The sequence below is a fragment of the Sycon ciliatum genome, chromosome 1 (assembly GCF_964019385.1).
Source record: "Sycon ciliatum chromosome 1, ocSycCili1.1, whole genome shotgun sequence".
NCBI classification, from domain to species: Eukaryota; Metazoa; Porifera; class Calcarea; order Leucosolenida; family Sycettidae; genus Sycon; species Sycon ciliatum.
Window position 1 is genome coordinate 79,851,458 of NC_088643.1, and position 10,273 is coordinate 79,861,730.

Sequence of the window (10,273 nt, forward strand, 5' to 3'; positions counted from 1 at the left end):
TTGCTCTGGATTCACTCGTTGGAATATTCTCCAGTTTCGAACAAGAAGTTTAGAAAACCTACTGGTGATATTAGTATGTTATACTAGTTTCTCGGCACTGTACCGCAGCTTTTGCTATCACACACATGTGGGCAAGAGTTCATGTGAACTCTTGATGTGGGTTATATAGTTTATCTACAATCCAGCATGATGTTCTTCCAAGAACGCCCCCGACCTAGGCCCTCGGAACGACGTTCTTGGGTGTGCAACATCACTTATAGTTCTAAATCTTAGAATTTAGCGCAGGATTTTAGTGATCACGGTTCCAAATGCATGTCATTGCACTCCACCTTTGGGATTAATTAAGAGCTGCATGCATGCCAAAGCTTGTCATAAAAGAAGAGCAGACTTAAATAGGCATCTTGTACGCATGATTTCTAAAATGTAACATCCCTGCCGAAGAGCGTTCTTCCATACTACAGTAGAGTCGAGCGTCCAAGAACGTTGTGTCGAAGAGGTTAGCCTGGGGTGTTCTTATTTTTCAGCCATCCGGCTGCGGTCTTATAACATGTTCTTAGAAACAATCATGTTAGGATCATATGTATCCCGAAAGCTGCCGGAAAACCAACACCGCCATTCTTAACTTTAGGCGGTGGCGTTCTTAGCATTTCAGGCTGGACATTCTTGGGCAACACGTTCTTCGGCGCCCGACTCTACTGTAGTACTGTACATGAAATACAGCTCCTACAACTGTAGTAATAATATAGAATGCCGATTATCCGAATAATTGATCGTCCAAACTGCTCAGGCTGCATGGTAGCAGGCTGTCATCAACATGCATCCCATGATAATTTCGAGGAGCTGGAGTGTGTGCCAAAAAGAATGATGAATGAAAGTATGCATGGGGAAATGAGTATGTTTTAGATGAGTGTTTTCCCTCGCCCTTATCCGAACATACATGCACTCAATCGCCATAACCCCTGGAGATGACTCCATGCAAAGAGGAGTGCAGACCATCAGAGCTCATAATATACTTTAACTCACACACGACACACACACAGCTTCAGAACCTGAGAGAGTATGATATGGGTATGTCACAAGTACTCCCAGGTCCCGAAGCTTTCGTCTCAACAAAGGATCATAATCGACGACTTGTAATGAACTACAATTTGGCAGTATTATACCGTACTTGTTTACATTCAATTTAGGAATGAGTTTAAAGCATGAGAACTATCCACAGCAGACATTCTCACTGTTCGGAGTTGCCAAAAAAGTGGTGCATGTACAAATCAGGGATGGGTACAATACCACCATCTGAGGTGAGTCTATCAGGAAAGTGAGTGTTGTCCACTCTATAAAATGGGGTCCCTCAAGAAAGATGTGATTTTGCAGCCATGGACGTTTCCGACCCAGGTGACCGTATATACAGTGATCTAAGTTATGCAAAGCTTGACATGAATGATTGGCTGGACACGTCGAAGAGAAGGAAGAGAGAAGCAGACCAACCTTACACCAGCTGAGTGTAGTGGCCCAAAACAACAAACTAATTCTGTGTGGCCTTAGAGGAGCTGGGCAAGAGGTGTACAGTGAATTAAACAATACAGTAAACGTGGGAGAAGAAGTGACAAGACTGAGTATGATACACTGTGCCAGCACAGTGCACATACTAGTGCAACTGTTTGTGTAGTTACAGTTAGCCCACACAAGCAGGTCACTCGATTGTAGATACACAGAGCGCATTCTACATCATACAAAACATGTTGAGCTAGGCAGCAGTGGCTGGCATTTACCGGCATGCACCAATGCCAATGCGCGGCTTGAGCAAATAGTACAAGCCTCGGAACACCCATACGCCATTTTAGAGACAGAACAAGGCGATGAGTAAGCACCAAAGGATTATATGAATAGCGGCCAGGCAATAATTCAGGCCACTGCTGCTAATCAAGGACTAGTTACTAGTACTAGTATGTTGTCAGTGTACCCTGAAACGATGCAATCACAGCGAACGTGATACATGCACATCATGTTGCCTGGTTCTTGGTTAAAAGTTGTATCCTCAATGCTTGAGGTTTGTGGGGTCCCTCCAGCTTCTCAGAGTCCTGCACAAAAAAGATAAAAGCAAGTGCAGGTAGAATAATAGTAAGCTCACATAAAACCTCTTCGTCTTGCTAACGAATTTCGTGATAAACGAGGCTACAGGAAAAAAAAGTTCAACCATAATGCAAAAAGGCAACTTTAGCTAATCATATTTTTGGCAGCAACACTATACTGTTTGTATAAGAGAGTTGGCTTGGTGCGTTCATGCCAAATGCACTCCCTATAGTATTTATACTGTACTTCATCATTTTACTTGGGCATTCATTCCCAGTAGCCCTAATGTCTTCTAACAGAGTGCGCAAGGTACTGCATATTCGGCGCATATTTTATTTTCGGCTATTATCGGCCTGTGCATTTTTAATTCGGAAAGTGGTGGACATCACGCAACTGAATTGTAAATAAAAGGGGGTTCGTCAACTGACAACCGCATACTTTTTCGACGTCACTGATAAAAGAATTTTTCGTCCAGTGCATGCGCCAAGAGTGAAAAGCAACCGAATAGAGCGGTTGTCATTTGACAACCCCCCCCCCCTTTTATATACTAGAGGAAACGCAAAAGGTAACAAGATTACGTAACCAAAGGTGAGAAGGCACTGAACGAACTGTCAACCTACGAATACAACCTCAGTGCAACAACGTGCTCTTTCTGCTTACACAAGCAGAAAGAGAAAGAGCACGTTGTTGCACTGAGGTTGTATTCGTAGGTTGACACTTTGTTCAGTGCCTTCTCCCCTTTTATTTACTGGGCATTCGTAGCCTAAAATTCCTTTTGCAAGGTTCAATGTGACAGTGTATACAGGCATCAGCAGTACAGGCTGAAGTTTCAATGTGGCCGAGATGTGTTTTGCCCTGGGGAGGCTGCAATTTAAAAGTGTCGAAAATTTGCATACTTTACAACACAGTACTGAGCATGCGGTGAGCTGATAACAAAATGAATTGGAGGTACTAATAATGCTAAGGGATTCGGGGGCGCATCAAAGGGGTCAGCACCAAGGAATGGGATAGATTTGTGCCCAGTTCGGGTATGTATATTGGGTATAGAACGGAAATTATTGGCTTAGCCTCGGGCGACTCCTACCAGTATTACCACCAATGGCGCATGGCTGCTGATCTCTGTGATAGAAATGAGACGTGTATGTGAAACCAAAATACGGCTTTTCAAGATGTATGTGCATTTTGTGAAGATCTGATGTAAGTCATTAGGGATACCTTGTTGGGTCTTGCCAACATTCAATTATTATGATGCTCATATCTATGCAATAACATTAATGGAATTATCAGCAAGAATCAATAACCCCAAGAGTATGCAGCTTTGTACATGGAGTCTGCCACAACACGTTGACCAAAGTACATGAACCTAGACACGAGCTGGGGAATCAGCTGAGCTGCTGCATCATTTATGATCTGCTATAGTTTCCAGTCTCCACGGACGTTTTTCTTGGAGACGTCGAATCTACAGTATTAGGTGTGAAACTGTTGTACTAAACCGCAGGAGATAGAATCTATTCAGCTCAGACAGCATTTCACTACGTACGGAAGGAAGTACGCCGATCAAAGCTTGCTACACTCCCGTTTAGTCAACTTAACGGCCCAAATAATGCTTGGGTCATGAACTCATCGCTGTTGGTCTTTCGAGGGTGCCTGACAATGGTTGTTAATGCACAGCACCAGCCGAGCCAAATGACAAGATCAGAGACATAGATCTTCCTAGTTCAATTGCTGAAACGTGACTTGTGCAAACGTTATGTAGCAAAAGGAACTGTACTACGGCACTACACGCCATTCACAATAATCAAAAATGCCCACATGACAAAACAGAATTTCATCAACGGAGCCCCGGGATTTTTTCTTCTGTACTTATGCATTATGGAGTCATAGCATAAGGGAGACGGCACGGTAGACTTTCAGCCTAAATCATAACGAGGGCCAGCTGGGCAGCTCAAAAGAGAGCTCTATGCACTATTGGCAGAGTGGTATACATGAATAGAGAGTGACCACCCAGTGCGTGAAGCTTTTCGTGTCACCCTAGAAAATTTCAAAAATTGATAATGTGGGTTCAACCCCGGGCTGCCAGTGACAGTTGCCCTTACTGCCTTAGGGGCAAGTGCGATACATACATGCTCGCATATAGTATCGCTTGACTGACCCATGCTTGGGGCCAGTGGGTCAAGTCCGCGATCACGAGTTGCATAAACCACAGATCATGTAGAATCTCCATGGATCCAATCTGTGTACTGTAAAAGCAGAAATTTTCGGTGGTGCAATATTTTCAGAATTCTCCAAAATCGGCGGTTCGGTGGAGGGAAATTTTCGGTAATACCCGCTTTCCAGGTGAGGTTGCTAGTACTACTCAGTAGCACTGGAAAATTTCGGTGCATTTTTTCGGTGAAAATTGTCGGCACCGAAGTTACCGAAAATAAAACACCACTGAAAATTTCTGCTTTTACAGTACATCATTTTGGGTATTATGATCTCGTGTTGTTTCCTTGGGTGCTACGACTCCCTCCCTGACATGCATTGATCCATGGCACGGTATGATTTGGGCAATTTCAGCCAATCAGTAGACGTTCTGAGAGGGGCATATTCAACGATACACCCTGCTCATTTCACATGGGTCGCGCCAAGAGTGAATATTGGGAGGAGTCTTGGGAAAGTGCCCTGGGAGAAATGGATAGCACCATTGTATACATGCACTGCATTCCCCATAATTTCCTCGTGTTATGTCCTCGGGAAAATATTTAACGTATACCCTTCATATACTCATAGAATAATCCAAATGCATCTGCAGTCAACCACGGGTATAACAACCCACGGATAGTGACACTATCTTCAGACCTAGTAACAATATAGCCGTATATTATCAACCCCGTGAATGACGACAACTCCCAAATAGCAACACTTTTCTCATGCCCGATCAAGGGTCGTTCGTTACTGGCAAAGTTAGCTGGACATCATGTCATGTAGTCATTATTATTTCAGGCAGGGACAATGAAATACACCCCCGCCCCCATTCCTGCAGAGGGAACAGTGCTGTGTCCAGGTCCGCATGCAGCATGGAGGTGCTAGTAAGCCGCTGGCATATTTTCTCTTGTGGATCGATGTACAGTGCGTGACAATGCTTCCACAGTGGTGGTGGTGGTGGTGGTGGTGGCAGGAGCATACTGCACTGCAGGGCATTACAGCACTGGCATACTATTATTTCCATGTTACCCTCGTGCCAGGCCACGAGTTCCCAATTAACTGTGGGTCGCAGCACGGCTGGAAAAATTCCTTCCGCTTCCAAGCAGGACTTGAGCCTGGTACCCTCTGTTTCTCAATCATGGTCTTAGACCATCCCACTATGCCTGCCTGCCATGGATGCAGCTAATGGGATTTCGGTCTTTGACCACTTGGTGGTGGGTCTGATCTACTCACCTCCCACCGTTTAGGCGCTGCATCTGCGCCTTTGATCCTAGAGGGTGGTGGCGTTCCCACGGCGGATGCGGAAAACTCGGCTTCCAGCCGAGTCTCACGCGAACCGTGAAATTTATTTTTTATACTATTATTTTCTCTTGCAGACGTGCCGTGCACGACAATGCTTCTATAGTGGTGGTCACGGTGGTGGTGTGGTGGTCACGGTGGTGGTGGTGGTGGTAGCGGCGGCGGCGGCGGCGGCGGTGGTGGTCATGGTGGTGGTGGTGGTCATGGTGGTGGTGGTGGTGGTGGTGGTGGTTGTGGTGCTGCTGGTGGTGGTTGTGGTGCTGCTGGTGGTGGTTGCGGTGGTGGGAGCATTCTGCACTGCAGGGCATTAAAGCAAGCGTGCATGCATGGTGGCGGTGGGAAAGAGGAGCCAAGGAAAGTGTGTACATATTTTTGTTGAAAGCACGAGAATTCAAAGAAAGCTGGCTGCTTCCTCTATTCCCATGATCGGCCAGTGCCTGCAGCACGAACAGTACATTGGAAAGGCTTCCTGTCTGAAGCCTTTCCATACTGGTACTCGTTGTTCCAGTTTTGTGACACGAGAATGGCACGAGAATTAGTGTACCGCTGAGTGTACCGCTATACACGTGGTCGACACGTAGTCGACACTTTGTTGATACTTTTTTGACAAGTGACCCCGTCAACGGTCTGCTTTGTGCCAATGCCACTCGGTAAACGCCGATGTCGCGTACGACAAAGACGACTATCCCGTACGCGAAATAGTTGAGAATTGCATGACGTGGACCTGACGGCAAGGCCAACTGCGAGGAGACCCCTTTCGGTACCCCTGACGGGAAGGAGAACTGCAGAAGTCGACGAAGTCGAACGAGGAGGCCCCTTTTCCGTACCCCATACTGCAAAGTGCCATTGATGGATACCTTTTGGACCTGGAACGACCCCTTACGAGTAAACGCTGTCGCGGCGACTATCCCGTACGCGAAATAGTTGAGAACTGCTGACGTGGACCTTTTGCACCTGGAACGGCCCCGTAAACGCTGTCGTGTCGGCGGAGTGAATGTGCAGGGTACTAGGGTGAAAAGAATTGCTGCAAAGACGTCCCCTCTACTAGGCTCTAGGCCTTTGCCTTTGGAGACATGGCGAACTGAATGCGCAGGGCGAAAAGAATTGCTGCAAAGACGTCCGCTCTAGGCCTTTGGAGACATCGTGGGAACTCCTTCCGGTACTATACAAACTGCTGACGTGGCCGTGGACATGTACATGGAGAGTCATGGTGGGACTTCATGTACATGGATACATGGTGGGAATTCCTTCCGGCACCCCCGTACCGCAAAGCCAACGGTGGGGAAGGAGAAGTGCAGACGTGCAGGAAGACGAACGAGGAGGAACCAGGACGAGCGAGCAATGGCAGGACTAGCTGGACCGTAAGTAATAGCTGAATTGTGCATGACAACTTGACATCCATGCGGCACTCGCCACTTGCCACTGCATATTTCTTGTCCACTAACAATGTCTCTCCTCTGCCCCCTGTGTGTCCACGGCCCTGTTGCTGAATTGGCCCGATGAATCGAATGTCTTCCGCAACTGGAACGGCCCCGTGAACGCTGTCGCGTCGGCGACTGAATGCGCAGGAGGGAAAATATTGCTGCGAAGACGTCTCCTCTAGACGACGGTAAGGCACCCCATTGATATGTTGCCAGTGTGTGCCAGGGTATCGCACGATGGTGAATGAGGAATGATGAAGGGTACGGTGGGACTGTAGACCTGTTACCTTCTACTAACACGTTATCAGGTGGAGGGTGTCTTGTACTCACGTTATCAGGTCGAGAGCGTATTGTAGTCACTCTCTCTATTCCTGTACTTCATTACGTTTAAGGTCAGTGTCTGCTCCAGGATTGTAGGACAGCCGGGTACACGTGTACCTGGCGCAACCATTTCAACCGGGTGGGAGCCCGGTACACATGTACGCCCAATGATCTAAAGGCGAATGGATAAGCCGCATTTAGAAAAGAGAGGACAGGAATTAGAAAATTACGAAAGAAGAAGAAGTATCTGACACATACAAGCCATGTAGTCAGTCCTTTCAAAGTTCGAAAGTGTAAAGTACCAACCGGGTCACAGGTGACCCGGTACTATATTTTCAACCGGGTCCAAGCGCCGCCCAACCGGGTGGATTACCCGGCTCACCCGGCGCTGGAGCAGACACTGAAGGTGTACGTATAACTTCTCAAAAAAATTTAATGGTCTACAGTCGTGTCGGAAGGGTACGGTGGGACTGTAGACATGTTACCTTCTAACACGTTATCAGGTGGAGAGTGTCTTGTACTCACGTTATCACTATATCAGGTCGAAAGCGTATTGTAGTCACTCTCTCTATTCCTGTACTTCATTACGTTTCAGGTGTACGTATAACTTTTCCAAAAAATTTAATGGTTCACGTCTTCAGATAGAGAGCGTATTGCACCCACTGTCTAGTCTCTGTAGTGCATTGAGATTTTGTTGATCGAACATGAAATGGATACACAGACAAAGCCAGGCCAAGTACATGGCGAGATGTCGCCAGAAGAACGTCTTCAGGTAGAGAGCGTATTGCACCCACTGTCTAGTCGATTTTGTGGATCGAACATGAAATGGATCATGTGACACAGACAAAGCAGGCCAAGTACATGAGAGAGTGGACGATGTGCAGATCGACACGGCCTGCGGGTACTTCATTAAAGTTACCCGTGACATAACTAGGATAAAAGTTAATCACTGCAAAAACATTGCCAAGTATGTGAGCACTTTGGACTTGACAGAAGAGTGCACTGGCGACGTTGAGAAAACATACTGCGGTGCCTGTCACTATCATGACAGCAGGGCACATCGCACGCAGCATCGCAGATCGTGTCGAATTGCGCATCATAATATTGCAAAATTGCTCCTGTGCATGCAAGTGGATTTCATTGCACTTCTCAGTTTGGGAAATGCTCGATTATGACAATTCTCCGTGTGAGTGCACTAGCCCTGAACAGACATGTAGGTGAACCGTTTGTGGTGTCTCATAGCCTACCTCACGACCTTCTGCTTTCTTTCTTCATCACTTGTATCTTGCAGGTATATCATCCCGTGACGACCACATTGAAGTCTGAATTTGAAGTGGGAAGATGCTTCAGCAACCACATCGTACTTTTCCAATGCTTTCATTGTGCTTCTACTGTGCATGTGTGTAACTTGTGGGGTAAACATGTGATGACATTGTATGCTGGCGACACGGTCAGATGTTCATGCGTCTAACGTACACCTGCATGTTATGCATTGAAAAGGGTTTGCCACTTGCGATCCTGGGACGAGTATCAGGTCCGCTTTGTCCTGTGTGGGCTGTATCAGATTGCTGTTCACTTCTCTATCTGTTGGATATGTGACTTTCTGCAAGTTTCTGGTGTATGATGGCCACGTCCTTGCTTGTCACTTTGTATGATATTACATTCTGTATTCGCTGCTTCCATGGCATGGTCTGCAAACTGCAATCCTTGGGCAAATGTCATGTTTGCTATGTTGTGCTTTGGCCGTCAGCTTGTCTACACGCTGTAGTTGAATTATTTTTGTTTCACAACTGACTTCCTCAAGTACGGTGGCCACTGCTTTGCATGGCATTATACATGAAGAATTTCCTGTTTGTGTCGTGTGCATGTGCGTATGTGTGCGTGGCCACGTGTGTGTGCCGTGTGCATACACATGTTTGTGTATCTGTGTGCGGGGTAGCGAGGCGGGGAGGGCTGGTATGTATCAGTGTGTTATTGCAGTCGCATGGCTACATACAGTACATCGCGCGCGTGGTCATCATGTTTACCTTCGGGGTTGGGGTGGGGAGGGAACGGAAAAAGACCTGAAATTATCCATATAAAAATCGCTCTGTGAGCGGTTCTGAAAAACCTTTACTGGTACTGCCCCGTCGTAAAAGTAAGAAATTAGAACTGGCCCATTGTCCCCCCAAATGCGAACTGATCCACCTAAATCGCGAATGACGGGACCCGAACGCACCAGTAGCACGAGGTTCCTACCTGTGGATGCAGATGGGGACGTTGGTCCGGACCATAGGCCATGTACTGTACTAGCGGTAGGCTTCCCTATCAAAATAATAAATTCTACTGCTACTACTGGTGTTACCCTATGATAATTGCCGTGATCCTGTGCCCTCCCGACCTCGTGCTACTGGTGCGTTCGGGTCCCGTCATTCGCGATTTAGGTGGATCAGTTCGCATTTGGGGGGACAATGGGCCAGTTCTAATTTCTTACTTTTACGACGGGGCAGTACCAGTAAAGGTTTTTCAGAACCGCTCACAGAGCGATTTTTATATGGATAATTGTATTACATGTATGTGCATAGAGAGACAAATAAACACTAACCTGAGCATGGGTACCGCTTGTATTCGTGGTCAGGAAAGTGAAAGTACGAACGAAGGAGAAGAAGATTGTTGACCATGGCGAACAACTGCATATCCAGAGGGCACACAGCTTGCCAGAATGGGTCGGCTACATCTTCACTAATTTTCTATGCTAACAACATTCAGCTTCGAGGTCAAGGACGACGGCATTTTTGGAAGGAAATTTCGAATTTTGGAGAAGAAGCTTGCTTTCGGAAAAATGTTCCTTTCACGCAAGGCAGCATGCCAGGTCAGGCGTGTGAACCAGGTGAACTGTGTCGGCAGATCGACGTTGACGTTCCAGGCCGACAGTTTTTTGACCAAGCCGTGAATCACCCTCGCTCGGACTCGCCCGGCTACGAAGGAGTAATTTT

General features: G+C 46.9%; 1 long non-coding RNA gene across 1 annotated transcript; it reads right to left on the reverse strand.

The window, feature by feature from the left end:
• Positions 1-1,131: 1,131 nt before the first annotated feature.
• LOC135807132 (uncharacterized) lies at positions 1,132-10,064 on the reverse strand. The gene is made up of 2 exons (XR_010551481.1): positions 9,883-10,064; positions 1,132-2,078 (listed from the first exon to the last, which is right to left on the reverse strand). It is a non-coding gene; the product is annotated as an uncharacterized LOC135807132 (long non-coding RNA).
• Positions 10,065-10,273: the final 209 nt, after the last annotated feature.